The 9,885-nt window shown below is 45.1% G+C and overlaps 1 protein-coding gene across 5 annotated transcripts in view; it reads right to left on the bottom strand.

Annotated features, from left to right (window-relative positions):
- Positions 1–4,537: 4,537 nt before the first annotated feature.
- LOC107316541 (uncharacterized) overlaps positions 4,538–9,885 on the bottom strand; it is a 171,253-nt gene continuing 165,905 nt past the window's right edge. For 3 of the 5 annotated variants that reach the window (XR_014948356.1, XR_014948357.1, XM_085553396.1), the window contains one exon: positions 4,538–9,186. The gene's annotated coding sequence lies outside the window, so the exon portion shown is untranslated. The remainder of the gene's footprint in view (positions 9,187–9,885) is intronic. The other 2 variants (XR_014948354.1, XR_014948355.1) reach the window with 2 other exon arrangements.

Raw genomic sequence — 9,885 nt, 5'->3', positions numbered from 1 at the left:
CTCTCTGTCTGCTCAACCAAGCCTTAAATGCCTCCAGGGATAGGGTTTCTGTCTGTGCTGACTTGCGTTGCCAGTTACGTGCAATTGGTGGGAATACATGCTCAGCCTCCCTACTGGATTCTGCAGGAGACACACTATGGAAGCCTAGGCAGAGCTTTATCGCATCATTACGTGCATCTTTCCTCATATAACTGTAGCACACCTAAATGGTTCACTTTCATCCGTTTAATTTTTTCTCTGCATCTCCTTAAAGGCTCGTTCTGAGACTGAATGCTCCCCCTATGCCCGCACAAATCACCTGGGGGTCAGTAGAGCCCCGCAGGCAGCTCCCGACTGCAGCCTCGCCCGCCCTCTGGCGGCACCGTGCAGCCACGAAGCCGCAGCGGAGCTACTCTGTGGGCACCCGAGCTCAGATAAGCAAGATAAAAGGGGACTGCTCAATCCCCAGACTTCAGCTCACACCCTCTCAGCATCTGTTTTTTCCGGTATTTATGGGGAGGCTTTGCAGTGCTACCTGCTGCACCGTGTCATGACTCCTAGCAATGAGCAGCATTTGTGTTTTCCAGCTCACTGAGCTGTCTACCCACACTGAATTTTATGTGTGTTTGAAATTAGCCTCACTAGCTTCAAAGCCTGTATTTCTCCATGGATAAAGTGGTTTTGGTTGCCACGAACAGAAAACACTAAGAATTAGGTAGCTGAGCTGGACACAAAACTGAAGTGATGAGAAAAGGTAACTATAGAGACAGGATTTCCCCTGGCACAGAGGAAATAAATTAGCATCATGACTCAATAAACCTGGGCAAAGGTTCCTGCTAGAGATCAATTTCTAAAATCTCTGTCTATATGACTTTCAATTGATTGTCTAACATGATGGTGCTAGTGGTTTTCAGCTTGAGTACACCAACAAACACAAAAGAAACAGGCGCAGAAGTGACATAATATAATACAGATTGATCCATCCAGCAAGGAGTGCAACTTGAAGGTGAGGCTTAGGGAAGGACCCCAGGGGCTGTTATGGCAGGCTTCCAAAAAGGGCTGGAGTCTGAGTTCTCTACCAACTACTACAGCACAGGCCTCTGTGTGGTTACACATCTGTGCACTCAGTATGACCTGAGGGCTCAGAATCTCTCCATTTAATAATCAGCAGAGCCAAAGGGTTTGCACTGAAGCCAAGAGGTCACACAGTGCTGGTCTAGAGCAAGAAAAACCCTACATCCAAATTGCAATCACAGGTGTTGCAACAGCTCAGGTCCCTCCAGTGATACCAAGTGGTACAGAGCAGCAGCTGTACCTCACATACAATGGGGAATCACAGCTCAGAGTCTCATTGAGGCACTTGTTCAGAGTTTCAAAGACTCAACCAGATTGCAGCAACGAAGCTCAGTGGAGCCCTGCATTTGACCTGCTAACGTTACAACAAACTCACAAAGCACTGTAGTGACTCAGACTTGCAAACAAGAAGTTCATTTATCACACTTTCCAGAGAGCAAAGCTCTGAGCCCAGACTAGTCAACTGCCAAGACCACGCTCCCAGCACATCATTAGCAATCATTTACCATTCCCTTGTGCACAAACGCCCCTAACATCAAACACTTGCCTGATAAGTGGTTGTAGGGTCCTTGCACCTTGAGCAGATGAGGGTAACAGAAACATGCAAATCAGTGAACACTCAGTAAATATACCATCAACACCCCTCATTATGGAAGTTTCTCACAACAGGGAACACTGGATAGAACACCTGGGCCTGCCTTGTCTTATAACAATTACACAAATAGAGGAAATAGCACACAGGATTATGCCACATTCAAATGAGCAAGACCTGCAGAAAGGCTACGCATGCCTAAATGATGTGGCCAGGCTGCCACAGCTCCTTGCTGTCCTCAGTACTCGGGCTGTGCTGATGCACTGCTGAACATCAACTATGCTACAACACAGAAACAAACACCTCCAAACCCTACAACCAAATGAGCAAAATAACATAATAAAACCACACTGCTTCTTACCGTGAGATGCTTCTTGCAGCAGACCTGGTACAGAGGAACAGCCCTTGAACTGCGTGGAAGCAGGGGAAACCTGGATGCCAGGAAATAGGGTCTTTTCTAGTCTGTAGAGTGATAAAGTACATACACCTGTGCTTCCTGATGGAGGTTAATGCTCGCAGGGTAAAACCTGTGCTAAAAAGCCAGGCTATAGCTGGAGGCAGTCACAGGTGGTAACACTGCAGTGTTATCAGAACACACACCAACATTTCCACTTCTACACTCTGTGTAAGTGATCTGGTCCCACCGTGTGCCCATACAGCACACTGCAGGAGCACTATGCAGCACTCTGATTCACTTGCAGTGTGTTCATGTGAGAAGGGCATGTCCTGCAGTCACAGACATTACAGGTCCAGGTTCGGAGGAACCATTTGCAGGGTTTTCTACTGGTTTGAGAGAAAATCATGGCAGTCTTTGTCACTGTTCTACATTTCTGCCACTGTCCAGGTGGAACTGGCATAGATAATGCTCAACTTTTAATTATGTTGCACAGTTATCAGGTGATTTCTTTTACTACTTCAGGGAACAACGGATTCACCTGTAGCTGCTAGAGAGGCAATGGTGGAATGATATCTTGCAAAAGAAAGTTAGCTGAGGTGACGCTGGAACCATGCAAACACCACTTACTGCCCGGACTCTGCTCTGTGTTGTATGGGCCCAGCCTTCATGCAGCTCACCTTTTCCCGTTGCAAATCGCGCTGCTCGGCACGGGCAGCCCCACGTGGGGGCAGCGCTGGGACACGGATCCCTCCTGCCCTCCGAGGAGCGAAAACGGCCGCCCGCAGAGCAAGCAGGACCCGGCAGGGGGCAGCAAACCCCTTCGGGAGAGCGGCGAGGAGCCGCGGAGGGGGAGCTGGGTGAACCGCTCGCATCCCTCGGGTGAGCCCCGCGTCTCGCAGCCGCGTGGCCCGGGCTGCGGGTGTGCAGCGTGAGCTGCCCTGCGTCACTTCTCTCTGCCTGTCGTTCACCTCCGGCATCGTTCCGCCAGGGTTCGGGGTTCCGTGTATTCGTTGTCTCTTCTAAACCAAGCGCTACGCTCGGTTGTATTGTGAACGAGCGCAGTTTGCGAGCCCGCTCGAAGAAGCGATTGACCCCGATGCTGAGCTCGGGCTCCTGCTCACACGTGGCCGCAGCGCTGCAGACCGGCCGTCCCGTCCCGCTGTGCTGCCAGTGCCCTCTGCTCGCACACGGCGCAGCGCTCAAGGCACAAACACCTGTCGGAACAACGTGCCTTGCTTCCCCTTATTGCCTTCATCAACCCCCCCACTCCCCCATTCTGGATCCCTTCAGCCCCTCAGTTTCCTCCCGGTAAACACCTCGATGCCGAGACAGGTGCTAACGGATTTCTGTGTATTTGTCGCTCTTTCTGAGCTGCGTGTCTTAAGCGGCACAACTCCCCGTGGCCGCCGCTTGCGAGCTTTGTTTCTGACCGGCGGCCTCATCTTTGCTCGGGGTGATTCTGAGCTGCCCTGCAGCCACTAATGAACTCGAGTCTCTTACTGTGATTGCACGCTGCTGTCCCTTTCCACGCGGCAAGGGGGGAAAGAGGGCTGCAAGAGTTCGCCTCAACGACTCGAATGCCCATTTCCCACACGTCTTCTCTAGCACGAACTAAAATAGTCCACTTGCAAAGAACCTGATTCAGCTTTCTCGATTCCACAATAACAGATGGATTGCTAGACTGTTTACTGTTGCTTCCCACAAACTTCCTGTTAGTAAACTCCTGTATTATTTATGAAACAGAAAAATTACAAAGAAGTAACCTAGCAGATTACTGCCTGCCGATGAACCACTGCCAGGGAAACTTTTTATACAAATCTGCGTATGAGAGCAAAGATCGCTCCTGCTGCTGCTTTTTGGTACTATTCTCACTACTGTTGTTTCACAATATCCCGCAGCCCTGCCTGAATGCGTGACCCTGCTGAGCCGCGCTCTCAAGTGGTATTTCCAGCACCCAGACACAGGCAAATCGAGGTATCAAAGAGTGGGTGAAGGTACGAGGGAGATAAAAACAGGAAAGAAAGCATGCATGCTTGTCTGCTCCGCGTAAGGAATGTTTGAAGCCTTTCTTTTACAATGACGATGGTGAGGGAGATGTTAGTAACGTGATATTAATCTCTTCTGCCCTAGTGCGTGAAGCCTGCTATCTGTTGGTAGAAAACAGAGTGCTATCGACCACCTTCATACCACTTCTGACACGAGTAGGCAGTAAATGCAAAGGAAATATTTTCCTCTCCGTTTGGCTGTTAAATACCACAAAACACGCGAGCAGAGCGGAGCACTTTGTTAGTGCGGCATGCCGTAGGTTAGGCTGATTTCTGACTTTGAGCTGAGGGGAGGCCAGCCTGGAGCCCGCTGCACAATTGTATCGATAAAGCTCGTTAATTTAAGGGTTAGTCCATAATGGAAAGGAACAGGACTTAGAAATAGAAATCTTGTATGTTACCCAAAGTATTTGTAGTGGTTCTGGAAATAACTTGACCTAACACAGTTACTCTGTTTTTAAGAGTTGCTATTTTACTTCCCCGTCTTCCTGTTCCATTTATATATTCTGTACGAACAAATTGGCTGTTCCACCTGATATTTATGATTGTAGACATGCATCGTATATACATACAGAAACAGACTGAAAATGTTCCTGATCTGAGATACAGATAAGTCTTCCTTGATATTTTTCTTGGATTCCCGAGGCTGAAATCAGAACTCCAACGAGCACTGCAGACCGACTGCTTTCTGTTGTCAGCCTTGCCACCACGGATCATTTACTGCAAAAAAGTTTAACAACAGTAGAAAGCTGCTGTGTATTGCAGGCATCTGCAGGACTCTGATTTAATAATCATACACCTTTGTAAGAACAGCGCCTGCAAAGAGCTGAGATTGAATAGAACAGGGCATTTCTGATCCTGGGGCAGAGCTCGCTTGGGCACATTAATCAGTGAGACTGCATCACGTAACTGATTGCTCGTTTCAAACTGTAACGTCTTCTCTGGTCAAATTCTCTCTTCTCTGCCCCTTCAAACACTCTCACTCTGAGCTGCTATTGACAGAAAAAGAACTGAATTTTATTAAGGGCAGGCGACCAGCCGCAGTATCTCGCTCCTGATGCTCGTTCCTCTGACAAGGAGCTCGTGACAGATGTTTCTGTGCTTTATGCAAATAGGAACTTCATGGATCAGTTTTCCTTTTCTCCGTGGAATATACGTGGCTGGAAAATAGGAATCCAGCTCCACGGCATGAAGGGAAAAAAAAAGAAAGCAAAAGCCACTGACCAAACAGGCAGCCGAGAGCAAGCAAGTGGTGCACGTGCAATCAAATGGATGTACTGCTGGCTCCTCAGGTCCCTTCTGAGTGCCTTCAGTCAGGCGGTGCACGCAGTGCAGGTTTTGTGGCTTGCTGTGCCACCACGCTATTGCTCACAAGTCGCTTCTGAAAGATGAACAAATCTTTCCCAGGCTGCGTGTGATTGCTCCTTCGCAGATCTCCAATTTGCTCCTTTCCTTCTCACAGGAGTTATGAATATCTGTATTAGAGTTAATATGGAAGTGTAATCAAAATAGTGGAGCTGAATTTGCATACGAAGAAAGGACTGCAACCTGAGTGTTGTAGTGTATAACATGTAGATGTATAATATAAATGTGAAATAAACAATGTGGATTTAGTTGTGCTTTTAATAATAGCACAGACAACTGGGTGTGTGTGATTGCTGAACAGGAGATGGAAAATTTCCTCCCTATGTATTCAAATAAAGAACCCCCCAAAACTAGCAAATTAGTGGAGGTTTAAAGGGAATTTAGTTTTACAGATTATTATATAGTATAGAAAATTCATATTTAGTAATTTCTAAAAATCATGTAATAAGGAGAGGTCGCTCAATATTCCCTGCTATTACCCTAGAAATTTTGAGAGGTTCCTAAATGCCAATGAATAAAAAAAAAACACTGGTGTTTTTAAATTAAAATTACTAAATAAAATTAATACAGTTATTTTAAACTGATCTGCTCTTCTTGCATTATTTCTAACTTTATATTTTAAGGTTTCTGGGCAAATATTTTTTACCATCAGATGTCAGATTGTGTCTAATAGATCCTTAGTCAATTCGTCTGCACCCGAATCTCTTGGTGCGCCTTTTGTTCACCTTGCCTATTTTGGGTGTTTTAAAAGGTATTGTGGGTCACAGAAATATCTTATTGGAGATTTTTATTAATATAATTTAAACTCTGTATCTCGTCCACTGTAAGCATTTGGTTGGAACCTGGTATTTTTTCTTTAACTGAAGCCTGGATTTGTGTCCTGTTATTGTATTGAATCGTCTCCATATCACGACTGCTGAAAGCCAGGAGGAGAGCTTTACCTGATGCACTGTTTTAAATAGTTTTGCTCAAAAGTTCCTTTCTTTCAATTTAAATTTACAATAGGGTTACTGATTTTGCATGGATTTATTTTAATTGACTCCTTTAGGAAAACAAAACCAACAAAACACCCAAAGATGAAGTGCCAGTACCAGAAAAAGAAGCAGGGCTACGTGCATAAATGACTATCCTGCTATAACGAATGTAACTTAATTGGAGAGCAAATAATTAGCAATATGTTGGTACATCTTCTATCACGTCCGCCTTTGCAAGCTGCAGGTAAGGTGCCGTTTCAGTTGGACCTGTGTCTGAAGAGTCAAATGTCATCCTGGAATCAAGTATTAATAGAATAAATTTAATTTTAGTTTTTCATAAGTGCAGCTGCATTTTCCATTTAATTACAGGTTCCCACAGTAGTAATTTTTCCATGACCTGCTCAATCTCAAAAGTCAGAAAATTGCTTCTTTTTTTAAAGCTGACAATAGCACGGTATGCTTCCAAAGGAAAAAGACAAATTACAGAAAATCATTACTTGAAGCGTATTTCAATAGCCGGGAAGAAATCTTAATTGAAAAGTTTGCTACAATGTGAAAAAGTTAGCAGTGCTTTGTTTTTAATGATGATGATATTTTCTTCATTATCTCACATTGCTTCTATCTTTAGAAGTTGTTTGTGATCCGGTGCCTTTCACTTCTTGTGCCCTCCCCCCTTTTCTTTCCGAAAGGGTTAGAGAGAACGTTTTTAGGAAGCGATGATTTTAACTGAGGGGGAATTAATTTGTAGATGTGTTTAATAATCCAAACTGATTGCTGAGAAGCTGATGGGAAGGTAATGGGAATCTTCAGATTTCTTTGTGTAGATTTCAAAGCAGTCTGTGAGCCTTTATTTTCCAGCAGTAGCCAGTTTCCCTAGTTTCCAAAGGGGAAATTGCTGTTTTAAAAGAATTTTGTAACCATATAATTATCGTAATATATGTACAGGTGATATTGTAGCATATTTATGTTAAAGTTTAACATGATTTAAGTCAATAATTGACCTAGAAATGAGCAACGTTAGAGTAATCCTTAAATGAGTATGTACTTTAATGATGTCAGCTTGGCTAATGGGTAGGAACGTGATGAAGCCGGTGCCCAGGCCACCACGCAGCCCTGGCTCAGGCTTGCTCTTTTCCTGAAGCGTTGTGTTTCGAGAAATGCAGGCAGGGATTTAAAGATTTAGGAATGCAAAGGCATCACGCAGTACGGTCAGGAAACAGTGCTGCTGTTTGCAGGAGGGTGGCCCTGTAATGGGGCAGCGGGGTGTCTGCAGCTGCTGGCAACCAGTCCCTTTCTGTCTCTGTTGTCCTGCACAGGGGACCTTGGGCAGGGCCATATCCCACATGAGATATCACAAAATAAGCTTGAAAATCATGACATGCAGCCCACCTTTCCAGGCACCTCTCATCTATGCATTGGGTTAGAAATGCGGTTACCACTGTGGGACACCAGCTCAAAGCTGGGCTGACTATCCATGCCACATCTGCCCTTTGCTCCTCACCTGGCTGTGGTCTGTGCCGTGCAGAGCAGCTCCCATGGAGCAGAGCACAGTACATGTGGCTGGTTCTGTGGGGCAGCCCCAGGCCTGCAGAAGACTTTGGAGGGGCCAGGGCCAGAACAGAGGGCATGGGCACCATGGGAGGAGGAGGAGGCTTGTGGTGGAAATAGTCACTGGCATCTCTTCACCTGAAGGAAGCCTTTCCTGGGATCCTTTCTGCTGCCATGAAGTAACTGGAAAAGTGTTGCCTTTCCAGGTGGGTAGCCATGGTAATACATCTTGAGCAGTTTCAGCAAGGGAAAACACAGAAGAAGAAATCACTCTTCCTCATCTGCTGAAGCTTTTGCGCTTTTCCCCATCGCTGTGTTCTCCATGTCCTGTCTTTAAATGAATGTAGCTCTTACAGTTAGGCCCAGGCCGTGGTCCTGTTAGAGAAAGTGATGATTAGTGCAATCCTTATTATAAAGTAGATGACCATTAGAGGAGGAATTGGATGTATTCTGTCTTATTTTCAATGAACCAGTAGGTCAGCTTTACCCAGGTGGCTCTCACTATAAAATGTACAGAGCGAGCTTGGAGTATTGTTGTCTGCACAAATGCTGGGGCAGCTCCATGGTGATAGAAATGGTTATAATTCAGTCAAAGCTGATTCTACCTTCATGGCAGTAACTTAATGATCTAACTAAAACCATTTCTGCATGAGGCAGTACCTTTCTTTTTAAGGTTATTTAATTTTAAATGTTTAAATTTAAATTGGAGATTCTGGTTTTGACTCTGGTTAATCACCCAGTAGGTTAGAGACAAAACGCTCACCTACAGGAAAATTAATGGGCTAGTTCATGGTATGAAAACTGTACAAAGGCAGCAAGGAAAGCAGGACTACATCCACCACTTGTAGTCAGTCATGCTTGCTGACACTTTCACTTTCCACCACTTTGTTTCCTTCTTTGCTGGTGTGGAAAAGTGGGAGCTCCCTTATGAGGGAGGAATTTGATTTTTCTTGGATTTTTTTCTTTTTTATGTTGTGCTTTTAATTTTATTATAATCTTCCAGTCATGTATTGAAATATGCCGTCAGGTTTTACAACCCACCTGGTCCCAGACCACACTGATCTGGAGAGCCTTTTTTCCCTGACAGCTGGCTGATCACCAACACAACCTGATGGGGACTGGGCGACTCAATGGAAGGACCTTGACCTGCCGCCAGCCGCTCTTTGTTGGGCGCTTTCAGGCCGAGGCCTCCCCCAATGACGAAGGTGATTTCTATTTGCCAAAGTGGAGAGACAACGGGAGGAAGAATAAAGAAAATCTTCTAAGCAGTCAGCTGAACTTGTTCAGACTGATACCAGCCTGCAGCATTCAGACAGCAGCTAACCCAAGGTTTCCCTAACCTTGGCACAAGTGCGGGAAATAGTTGGAGGAGGATGAAGTGTTCTTGAACCGTTTATCCAATGTATCAAGCACAAGAAGGCTTTTCTACTATATTAAGCATGTGCCTCCCTTTTCTTCCCCTTTAAAGAAACTTTTTATTGTAGACTATAAAAGGGGGGGGGGGGGGGGAATAATCCGTCTCTGTCTGCTTGTGGACCCCTGTGCTGCTTCTGCATTACCCAAGGACAAAGATGCAAATCAGGACCTCCCCAGTATAAATGCATTTATAAGGCAAATTTCTTGCTGAAGTCTTATGGTAAAAGCAAAAGGTTAAAAGAAATAGTGGTACTCAAGTGTCGTTTTAAACAGAAAGAAAATATATATATATATATATATTAACCACATTCTTAAAAACATCAGGCAGAGCTTCCCTGGAAGCATCAAAAACAGCATTCCAGATAAAAGCAGCATGATGTGAAAAGACCTGATCAGCAACAGATTGATGTCTGGGCTTGGGGACTAATGTAAGAACTTAAAGACTTGGCTAGAGAATATATCTTGAGAAGCATAAACATATAAGAGGATGCCAAA

Source organism: Coturnix japonica, chromosome 7 (genome assembly GCF_054131305.1).
Source record: "Coturnix japonica strain WE chromosome 7, WE-NBRP24, whole genome shotgun sequence".
In the NCBI taxonomy this organism is placed as follows: domain Eukaryota; kingdom Metazoa; phylum Chordata; class Aves; order Galliformes; family Phasianidae; genus Coturnix; species Coturnix japonica.
The sequence above is the reverse complement of the archived record's forward strand: the minus strand, read 5'-3'. Positions and strand labels throughout refer to the sequence as shown.